Raw genomic sequence first — 9,971 nt, 5'->3', positions numbered from 1 at the left:
AGTTGAGAAAATACCACAACTTACCTAACAGTTTTATACAAATGGACCTTGGGATATTCGGAACTCCACTTCTTTTTGTTAGATATTTTGTAATTCTAAGTACATGAAGTTGTTACTGATTTTGAATAAGAAAAGGAGCGCTGTAGGATCTAATGATTTCGCCAAAGTTTTTTAGCCAGTGTAGCCAGTTGTGGAATAATTATATTAAGAGTAATTTGCGTTGTTTGTAGGGGGAGACTCGTGGGAGCTGGGCCATTAAACTAGGTTTATGTGACAATTCTTGTTATTTCTGGCAAGCTGGTTTAGGCTAAAAGCTGCAATAACAGTACACAGTGGCCCAATTTGTGAAAGTGCTACTAGGAAGTTGGCAAGTGTACGCCACGAGAGCCTAATAATTGCAAACTTAACCTGTTAGTTTGGCACTTTTTTACCCGAAAGGCGTTTTAGAATATCACATAAAGTTTTAGAACGTGTTCATCATGGCGGAATCTGATTTGATTTGAATCCTAACAAAAGCAAATGAGTCTCCTGTAGCCCAGTGGAAGAGCATCCCGACAAATAATCGGAAGGTCATAACATCGCCTCCTGTTGGGAGATCTCTCATTTCTTTTTTTCCGGGTATGCCTGTGTCACTAACTTCTGAGCCATTTTATTTTCTTCCTCTTTCTTCCTCAAATTTTGCTACTTGATCTGAGAAAGACGTGGCTTCAGTAAGTTATTTAGACAATTCATTCAGCGCTATCACGTATCGTCAGAGCATCTGGCACATGCGCATTGATAACATTGCACCTGATCAGCAATGATAACAAGTCATTCGCCTGTTAAGCAGGCCAATTGTGTGAAATAATACTTCAATATATCTGTAGGCTCTTTATTTCTACCTGGGGGGTTGGGGGGGAAACACTTTTTCATTCCGTGTTTCAACAATATAAGGTGTACACGAGAAAAAGAAGGGCAACCCTTCACTCTATCTTTGTGAGAAATCCAAGTTTAGATCTTTTTCATTCACGGTCTTAGGAAAACTAAATGTACTACTAATAGCAAAAAATTACAAAATCTTCTCTGAAAAACGAGATAAAAGTGTGCTGTATTATTTAAAACGATCGTTTACCAGTTGGAGAATTGAACAATTTCTTTGAAATAGTCGCCTTTAGTTTGTGTTTGCTTACGTTCTAAAATTGCGTTTTATAGAGTGACATAATTTCAAAAAAAAGTTGCGTATGGTCATAAAATTCTCTATTATATTTGATCAACTTGCCTAACGCAATGTTTCTTATAAGCAGTCATATTCAAATAAATAAAGTGTGTGAAAAAAATACGTTTTTATAGAATTTTTGTATGCATCGTATGATGTGGTGACATAATACTTTTTGAATTTGGGAGGGTTCACTACAACAGTCGTTGATTCCTCTCTTATCCTCACGGAGTTGGATGCGATTTAACATCAGTGGTAAGTGAAAGGCATTGTTTCTACTTAGATGAAGAAATAAGGCTGTTCTTTCTATTTTCAGTTTCGTTTTGGCCATTTTATGGTCCGTTTTGCAATTTAATATTGCCAGTCAAATCCAGTTAAATATTTGGTAAAATATATATTTAGTTTAGTGACTGTTACTTGCAGTAGACCTGCACCTTTCAAAAGCTCTATTTTCACTGGATCCCGATACATGTAACCTCCAGCTGCATTACTTTTGTAGGGCTGGGAGCATTGTTCTATTGTTCGTTCTTTTGTCCTCTTGACCAACGTTGTGAACTGTGCAGGTCGCTCCCAGTCGCCCCCTTAATTTACAAGATGAATGAACACGGAACGCCGGTCAAAACGGGTCCTTTCCTGATTTGAATTTAATCTCGCAGGATGTAACCAGTTGCACTTTTAACTACTGAAGAAGAGGCAGTTGCCTCGAAACGTCTGGTAAAAAAAATTCAGCACAGGTATCTAGTAAAAACAATTAATAACTTTACGGCTTGCATGTAGCCAGTTGCAATGCGATCACGCCGGGCGAACACTATATTCGTTGTATGACTTGCCACTACAAGCGTTCCGTCCGTAATAAATGCAGCCGATGATTTATCCTAGCAAGGGTGGCCTGTGGTTCTGCTAGCACTGGCAAAAGCCACAATTGCGTGAATATAAGAGTCTGAATGGCGTTACAATTCGATCGAAAATTAAATAATAATTTTCCGTTGAAAACCTACAATAATTACAATAAAGTGTGAACAAGTTCACCTGGCGTGTTTTGCTCCGTTTTCATGGCTTCTAGGAACTTTCAAGAGCCGTTTTGAGCGGTTGTATTAGCAAATTGGCAAGGTTGGAAAACTTGAAATCAAATTTGACCAGTCATTTGAGGAGCGCACTTCGAAAACCTCGCTAACATTCGGTTGAAACTCAAGAACACCCTTCCTTGCCTCAACATATGCCGAAAACTTATCAATTTTCGAAAACGTTAATTTATTGCGACACAGGCCTTCTCTGAAAACAGACCGAGTTAAATTCAAATCGTTAGAGCTACTTTAACGCGGATGTAATCCATGCATCACAAAACGATCCACGACGCCAAATTTTTACTTGCCCTTCAACGACAGTCGATTTCCCAACGGCCATCGATTAAAAAAAGGATATGATTTGAGTTTCACTAAAATATAACCCTATAGTCCCGCTTAGGTGGAAAATGGCTTACAAACCATTGGGTGCCTGTCATTTAGTTCCTTATTTTAACAAATAGAATTTGCATGAGATTATGCTCAGCTCAGTATACTCAAATTTAGGAGCTTGTTATTTTAAAATTATTACACGAGTGCGCATGGCCCTGAGAGGATAGATAGCGAACTCGGCGCGTGCTATAATCACCCGATATTCAACAACCACGAGTGGAATAACTGTTCTATTGAAAGCGACCAAGAAATCGATTAGTACTAGATCTTGCTGACTTCATTTTCTAGAAAGATCAGAAGACGATTAAATGGCCGGTATTTCTCAAGCATGCCGGATATAATGGCTGATGTCTCTTTCAATGAAACTTTGGAATTATCCTAATGCAACGATTCAGTTTTAAATCAATTTCGTTGCCCCCTGTTTAGGACCTTATAGGACCTTATAGGACCTCTATGTAAACCACTCTTGTGATGGAGCATCCTATTAAAAGATTGTTATTATTATTATTATGTTTACGGCTTTATTTTGTCGTTAAAAGAACACGAAATGATATTAGAGAGAATATTGCGGCCTTATGTTAATTTTTTTATCCTTTTGTTTTTTGTCGATTTTTATCTACCTATGGTATATCAGTTGCATGTTAAAAAAAGGAATATGAAATTTTCGATCGGGAATCACAGATCTGTTTCGTTAAGAGAAACCCAATTTTTTTTTCTGTGTTATGTGCCTTAACCGAATAAAACATTGCACTGTATTGCCTTTCGAAGAAAAATGATGATCAAAAGGCCAAATTTAGTCAAAAATACACGCTGTGACCAAAAAAATAAGTTTTTTAGTTCCGTGTAGCCACGGATGTGAAAGCAACATCTGTCTATTGGACAACTCTTTGAAATAGAAACAAAAGATTTTTTTCGGGATACGAACGTTTTTAAAAAACACACGCAGATGTTTAACTTTTTAACTTATTGAAACTGTCAAGTTTCTTTCGCCTATTACCATATTGGCCAAATTGGCCTCATTGTTACAGCAGCTTAGCCCCTTAAAAGCCTTGACAGTTCTGCATAATTACACCATTTGCTGAGAGAAAAAGACTTTTCCGCGTCATAAACAGCTAGCTATCAAAAAGGCCACATTAAGCTTATTATCGACAAAAAAGTTTTGATATCGATATTTCTGGAGATTTGAGGCTTCAAGGAGCCACGCCAAGTCACCAATGAGTCTTGAAGACCGTTATCATCCTACATGTCCTTTTGTCAGCCTTGATGGCGACAACGCTGGTAAAACTTCTCGCTCGTTAACAACCGCCATCATCCTGATAAACAGTATATTCTTAATGACAACTTCGACGTCCAACGTGCTCACTGTTTATGTGATTATTAAAAAGACTACGCTTCGTTCTTCAAATAACATTTTTTTAGCCTCCCAAGCCACTTCCAGCATCGTTGTGTTCCTTTTGGCGCATCCGACGCTAATAGCACTGCAAATAGACGAGGTTCTTGATAACAGCGGGAAACATCACTGTGTCGTTCAAATGCTGAACTTATCTGCTTCCGTAAGTTGCATTTTATTATCCTTCTTGTCTGTGCTTGGAATGGCATTCAATCAGTTTCTAGCCTTGCAATCTCCCTCGCGACATACAACATCCTTGACGACAAGAAACATCACCGTGATGGCAATTTCGGTCTGGCTTTTCATTACTTTCACGAGTATCGTATCCGCCGTTTTCGGCATTGTACTGATCTTTTTCTTAATTGGAATCATGGCAGCCACTGTGGCAATGTTTCTCGCCATCGGGTTTAATATCAAGAGTTATTTGAGAATTCGAAAGCATGTCATGCAAGTTCAACAGCAGCTTGAGACACCAAATGCAACGTTTTCAGGATTTCAACCGCCAGACATAGCTCGTCATAAAAAGAATGCCGCGTTAGTTGCATGCATCATGGCAACATGCTTAGTAACACATATACCTTTATTCAGCACATTTATTTTTGCATATATAACTGGATGGACGGCCTCTACAAAGGCTGCTTATATGATATCATTGACGATTGCATACAGCAGTTGCTCCTTGAATGCGGCTAGCTATTTTCGATGGAACAAGGAGGTTCGCCGAGAGGTTTTGAATATTTTCAAATTAAACTAAACGAAAACTTTAAAACTGAATCACTTAAATAAACAATTTATTGAATGTAAAACCTCGAAGCAAGGTCTTTCAATTTGCACTTGTTCCGCAACTGGCCCACGCGGCGTTGCGAGTAACTCTTCTTTCTGTAGCATGAAGCATCTCGTAGAGTATTTCTACTCCATCCATGATAGCAAAGATGCATTCTATATTTGGATGGACAGAGGCAGTGATGTGGGATAAAGTTTCCTGCCTAAGAAAACAGCAGCAAAAACAGACACAAGTGCCGAACCAGCAACCTTCCGTTTTTTCCGGATAGGAAAGTCAGCTGCAACCGGCAACAACGCCGTCATCTGAACATCGCACAAGATGCTCACTGCCTCATACTCATATACATGAAATCACTTGGAGTAAAAATCGCTTTCTTGTATGGGAAACATAAATACCGTAATATTGATTGATAAATAAACAACATAAAGTATACTAAAAAAGGAGAGAAAAAAGAAAAGTAGAGAATGGATTGTATTGACTGGAATATTTCGAGAAAAATATAAAATCACCCGCTTGTGTTTTTAAGGTCCTCAGGCTACAGAGAAATCGTGGTAAAATTTTAAAATGTTGTGTTTAGACACCCAGCTGTAAGTCAATTGTTTGATATGTATCTCGTGTACTAAAAACGTGCCTTATACGAGATGCTAATGGATTTTATCATTTTAGATTGCTAGCTAGAAAAAACAAATTTTGTTGTTAATTTTAAAACTTCGAAGCATTGAATTATAGAAGTGCAAGTGAGCAGTCGAATATGGCTCTTGGGCAGGGAAAACAAAAACAGAGAATTTATTATTAATATATCGAATAATTCAGTTTCGAGAGAAATGTTGCACATTCACCGCAGGTTAGAACAGGTGATTTCATTGTCTTCTCAAAACAGCAAGATCGAAGTAAAATGTTGGTTTTTATTGGGGATAGCCTGCGAGCAAGCTCTCTTGGGGGTGGGGGGCGGGAGAGGGAAAGAGGAGAGAGCTTGCAACGATGTCTCAGGAATTTTCATTTCTGCGTTGAATTTTTCAACGCAAAATGCTGATTGGTGGATATTGAATTTGGTGCTTACGTCATTGCTCTTCGCGTGCGTCGTGTTGACAACACAAACATGGTGGCGGAGTTTCTAGTTGTGAAGGTTGCGAGAATTTCTCTAAATAACTGAGGTTTTCCCTGGAATTAAAACCCTAGCAAAGTCAAGCGGCCAATGCTTTACTTCAAAGTTGAAGTAGCGATGTTCTTGCAGTTTTACCTACGAGATTTGGGACAAGTTTGATATTTCAACCTTTTGCAGCAATTGAACGTCTAACATCAAACAATGTTAGTTGTTTACCCATTGAAAAGTATCATTATCGATTACTTGATGGCAGAAGCAAGAAGAATGGGGATGCCTGCCGCTTCGCTTGCCGATATTTCAGATGGGGTCAAGGTCGGCCAAATTTAGGCTTTTGTTTGGTGTTTGGCTCAGCCGAAAAAAAATATAAACATCTGTTACGCCACAAATTAAAGCTTTCTGAATATATTGACTCAGTTCCGAGTGCTTCGGTACGGCGTTAGCAGCGAACTGCTAATTTTTTAGGGCAACGTTTTTTAGAAGCGCAATGATTTCCTTTTGATCTGGCACTCTCACGTCTGCTTTGCTACTCGTTCACAACATCACAAATTTCACACGAGTGTGTTCCAATGAAACCACATTGTCGATATTGAGAATTGCGTTCTCGTTCTCGGAGACCCGGCTGCAAAATTGAGATCCTTCCGATTACCTTGCACTGCTTCTTTTTTCCCTGGCCGGACCGTGTACAGCTTTCGACATTTTTTATATCCAGTAGTTTTGTGGCGTTGACACTGCAGTCGGCAAGATTCGCTTGACCCTTGGGACGACATTTGTAACCTCGACCTTTTGGTCAATCGGCTTTTAGTGTGCTCACAATTACACTGTAAGTAAAATCTTTCACTAAATTTTCTGAGTTTTGTGGCACTCGGTAGGCATACTGGATCAGAGAAACTATAGTTTTTGTCAGCCAGGATTCTCGTCTTTCGAAGTGTATCTGATAACATTGTACTTTTCACATGTTAATGTTTGTTTACGTTTGCTATCGTTTCCGGTTTGCGCTGATTGGCCAAATTCTGACAGCTAGGACAGCAGGGAGCCGCGGGGATTATTGGGGGCGGCATTCAAATTCCTGAGACATCGTTGCAAGCTCTCTCCTCTTTCCCCCTCCCGTTCCCCACCCCCAAGAGAGCTTGCTCGCAGGCTATATTGGGGAAGGAAATGGCACACATGCACTGAGTTAGGTCTACTACTTCGTTATATGCTGTCTCATGCACTCTGATTACCTCTTTCGAGTGTCTCAGCTGAATGCATCACTTCGTCTCAAATTGTTCGCTCGCAACAACAAATTTGCTTTTTAAAAGCTTCGATGTCTTTAAATCTAATTAAGCAGTCGAATCGAGTGGCTACTTAGTTGGGCTGCGGATTTTAGGAGTGCATAATATGAATTGTGCTTAACATGGCATTTTGTTTTCGTTTGTAGTGTTGCTGTTACAAATCGTTTGTCAATAGGCCATTTCCGAGTTGCTTTGCACCTCATGAAGAAAACAAGGCTAAGTACAACTTAGCTTTTCATGTGAAAATAAACCAGTTTTTGGATACTAGGCATAGGGGAGTAAAACAACAGAAATTACATTGAGATTCAAAGATGAATATTTTTTTTGGTTGTTTTATTCCCCTAAACCTGCAGGGTGCCGAAGATAGAATTTTAAAGTTTCAAAATTGGTCTTTTACTTTTGTTTACATATGAATGAACCTAAAATTCCTATTAAAAACTGCGAAGCCTCGCTTTCATGAGTTTTAAAGCAACTCCGCAATGGCCCAATCTGGAACCCAAAGTCCTCGGGCTCTTTGGCCAGCGGTTGGTCGCCAAGAGAGACTCTGGAGAACTAGCATTTAATTAACGCAGGATTTCTGCGGTAAAACAATGGAAGTCGTTACCGGGCAGCCAATCCAAAAAATTATATATATTTTTTTAGAATTTTCCAGAGTCTCTCCAATCTCGTACCCAGAGTCCTCAGGCTTTTTGGTCAGCAGGTGGGCGCCAGGAGAGTGGCGACTAACCGCTGGCCAAAAAGCCTGAGAATTCTGGGTACGAGATTGGAGTCTCTCCTGGCGACCAACCTCTGGCCAAAGAGCCTGAGGACTCTCGGTACGAGATTGGCGGTGATTACTAATACAGAGGCATTTTTGCGCAGTTTATTACTATGCGGGAAAAGCAGATCTTAGCGAGGGCTATTGGAATCCAAAACGAAATTGGGGGTGGCCACCATAAAAAGTGCCAAAATACAAAGAACTTTTATTATCTCTGAAAAATGCATGGTTATCCCCAATTTTCGTTTTTAAATACCAAGAGCACTTGCTACGTTCTGCTTCCTCCGCAAAGTTTTAAACCGCGCAAAAATACCCCTGCAGTATCTCGAGATGCGCAGAAAGTATGCGCAGTAAAAAAAGTAGCCACCGTCCCTAATTTTATTTAGAATAGAAAGTTGGCGAAAAGCGGGTTTTATTTTTAAGCACCTAATAAGCGGCAAAAAAATTCGTTTCTTACAACACTGCGATGGATGCTTAGAAAAGATAACCGATTTTAAACTTGACATCAATGCAGGAATGCTTTCCTAAAATAAGAAATATTAGATTACGAAACCCTAGCTATTTAGAAAGAAACTGTTTACAAATAATCCTCAGGAAACTACTTAATTTGTTTCTCCTCGATGTTTCCCTCGACCTTCGTTACGTGAAACATCAAGATCCTCGGGAAAATAAATCTGATAATACTAAACAGTAACAATGCTCTTAATTTCACTAGCGCTATTTTTATTAAAACAAGGCTACTTCAAATAAATGAAGATCACTCTAACTATAATTATATTATATACAAACATACTAACATAAAACTGATGGAAAATAAAAATAACAATGTGGTAGTAACTGAAGACATGGATAAATATGTCCAGCCAAGTCAAGTCTGATGAGACAGCGTTTAAATAAAAGAGTTTCAACTCTACTTTTGAAATTACTTGAGGACTGTGAAACTCTACTATAATCAGTAAAATCATTCCATTGCATTGGTTTAAGGGACGTTTGCACCCTCGTAGCGGTTTGCGGCTTAATAACAGAGAAGGCAATATGGCGGCCAAAAAACGTGCAGCCCCTCAGGTCGTTTATGCACAGATTCAATTCTCTATCGTCGGACGTTTTTATACGACTCATCCATTAAATATTTAAAACGGGGAAACTATACGACGTGGAAAGAATCATCTAGCGGCGAACGAAACGAAGACTGTTCGGTGGATAATTATAATGATATATTTTCCTTGAATTTGCTTCGATGATAAGCCTTGCATAAGGCTTGCGTAAGGCCAGGCATTATAACTGGTTAATAAAATCTGTAACTTGACAGTATATACCCCAAAATTCCCCCCATTTCGCACCGGAGACCACTCTTTAGAGCGCTGACCAACCTGACTGCTTAACCACTCTCCCCAGTTCAACGGAGCTTAAAGCCTGGTTTCTAAGCTTTGGTAAACATGGAGGACGAACGAAGGCGAATGCTGTGAAGAAGTGGGATTTCTCTTCGTGTAAACTCGAGCTATCTCCGGCCGCTCACCGTTGAACGTTCCTGCTTTTGTAGTTTTAAATCCACGTGTTTTCTTCGCCAAAATGGACGCTATTAATCGTTTTCAATCTGCCTAAAGATCACTGTGTTTGTGGGACATGATGTGTTAGTTTGAATGAACTTGCAATTGGAAAAATCAATCGGATGGAAACGTGGCCGGCTGCAGTGAAAGACTGCTACTTGGGGAATTTCCACATGAAATAAAAATGTATGTATGTAAAGGCGAAGAGAGCTACAGGAGAGCTCAAATTATGCTAAAACAGTCAAAATGGGATTACAAATATTTTCTCCTAATGGATCCGACTTGGAAACCGTTACAGGTACGTCAAAAGTTTTTTTATCCCCAAAATATTATGTTCGCTCCATACACTTCTTTATAAGAACCTAAGTAGCTGATCGCCATGTTTATTTTGGAAATATGAGAAAGCCGCTGCCGTCACGTGGGCGCCACGTCCGCGATTTCTTGACATGACAATTACTGAAAAAGCTC

At 39.4% G+C, this 9,971-nt stretch overlaps 1 protein-coding gene across 3 annotated transcripts in view; it reads right to left on the bottom strand.

Annotated features, from left to right (window-relative positions):
* Nucleotides 1-7,930: 7,930 nt before the first annotated feature.
* LOC146470845 (uncharacterized) overlaps nucleotides 7,931-9,971 on the bottom strand; it is a 56,225-nt gene continuing 54,184 nt past the window's right edge. For all 3 annotated transcript variants that reach the window (XM_085121520.1, XM_085121521.1, XM_085121522.1), the window contains one exon: nucleotides 7,931-9,971. This exon is cut by the window's right edge and continues 2,397 nt beyond it. The gene's annotated coding sequence lies outside the window, so the exon portion shown is untranslated.

Source organism: Pavona decussata, unplaced genomic scaffold (genome assembly GCF_977016875.1).
Source record: "Pavona decussata unplaced genomic scaffold, jaPavDecu1.1 SCAFFOLD_110, whole genome shotgun sequence".
Classification (NCBI taxonomy): Eukaryota; Metazoa; Cnidaria; class Anthozoa; order Scleractinia; family Agariciidae; genus Pavona; species Pavona decussata.
This window is presented reverse-complemented; position numbering and strand designations above follow the sequence as displayed.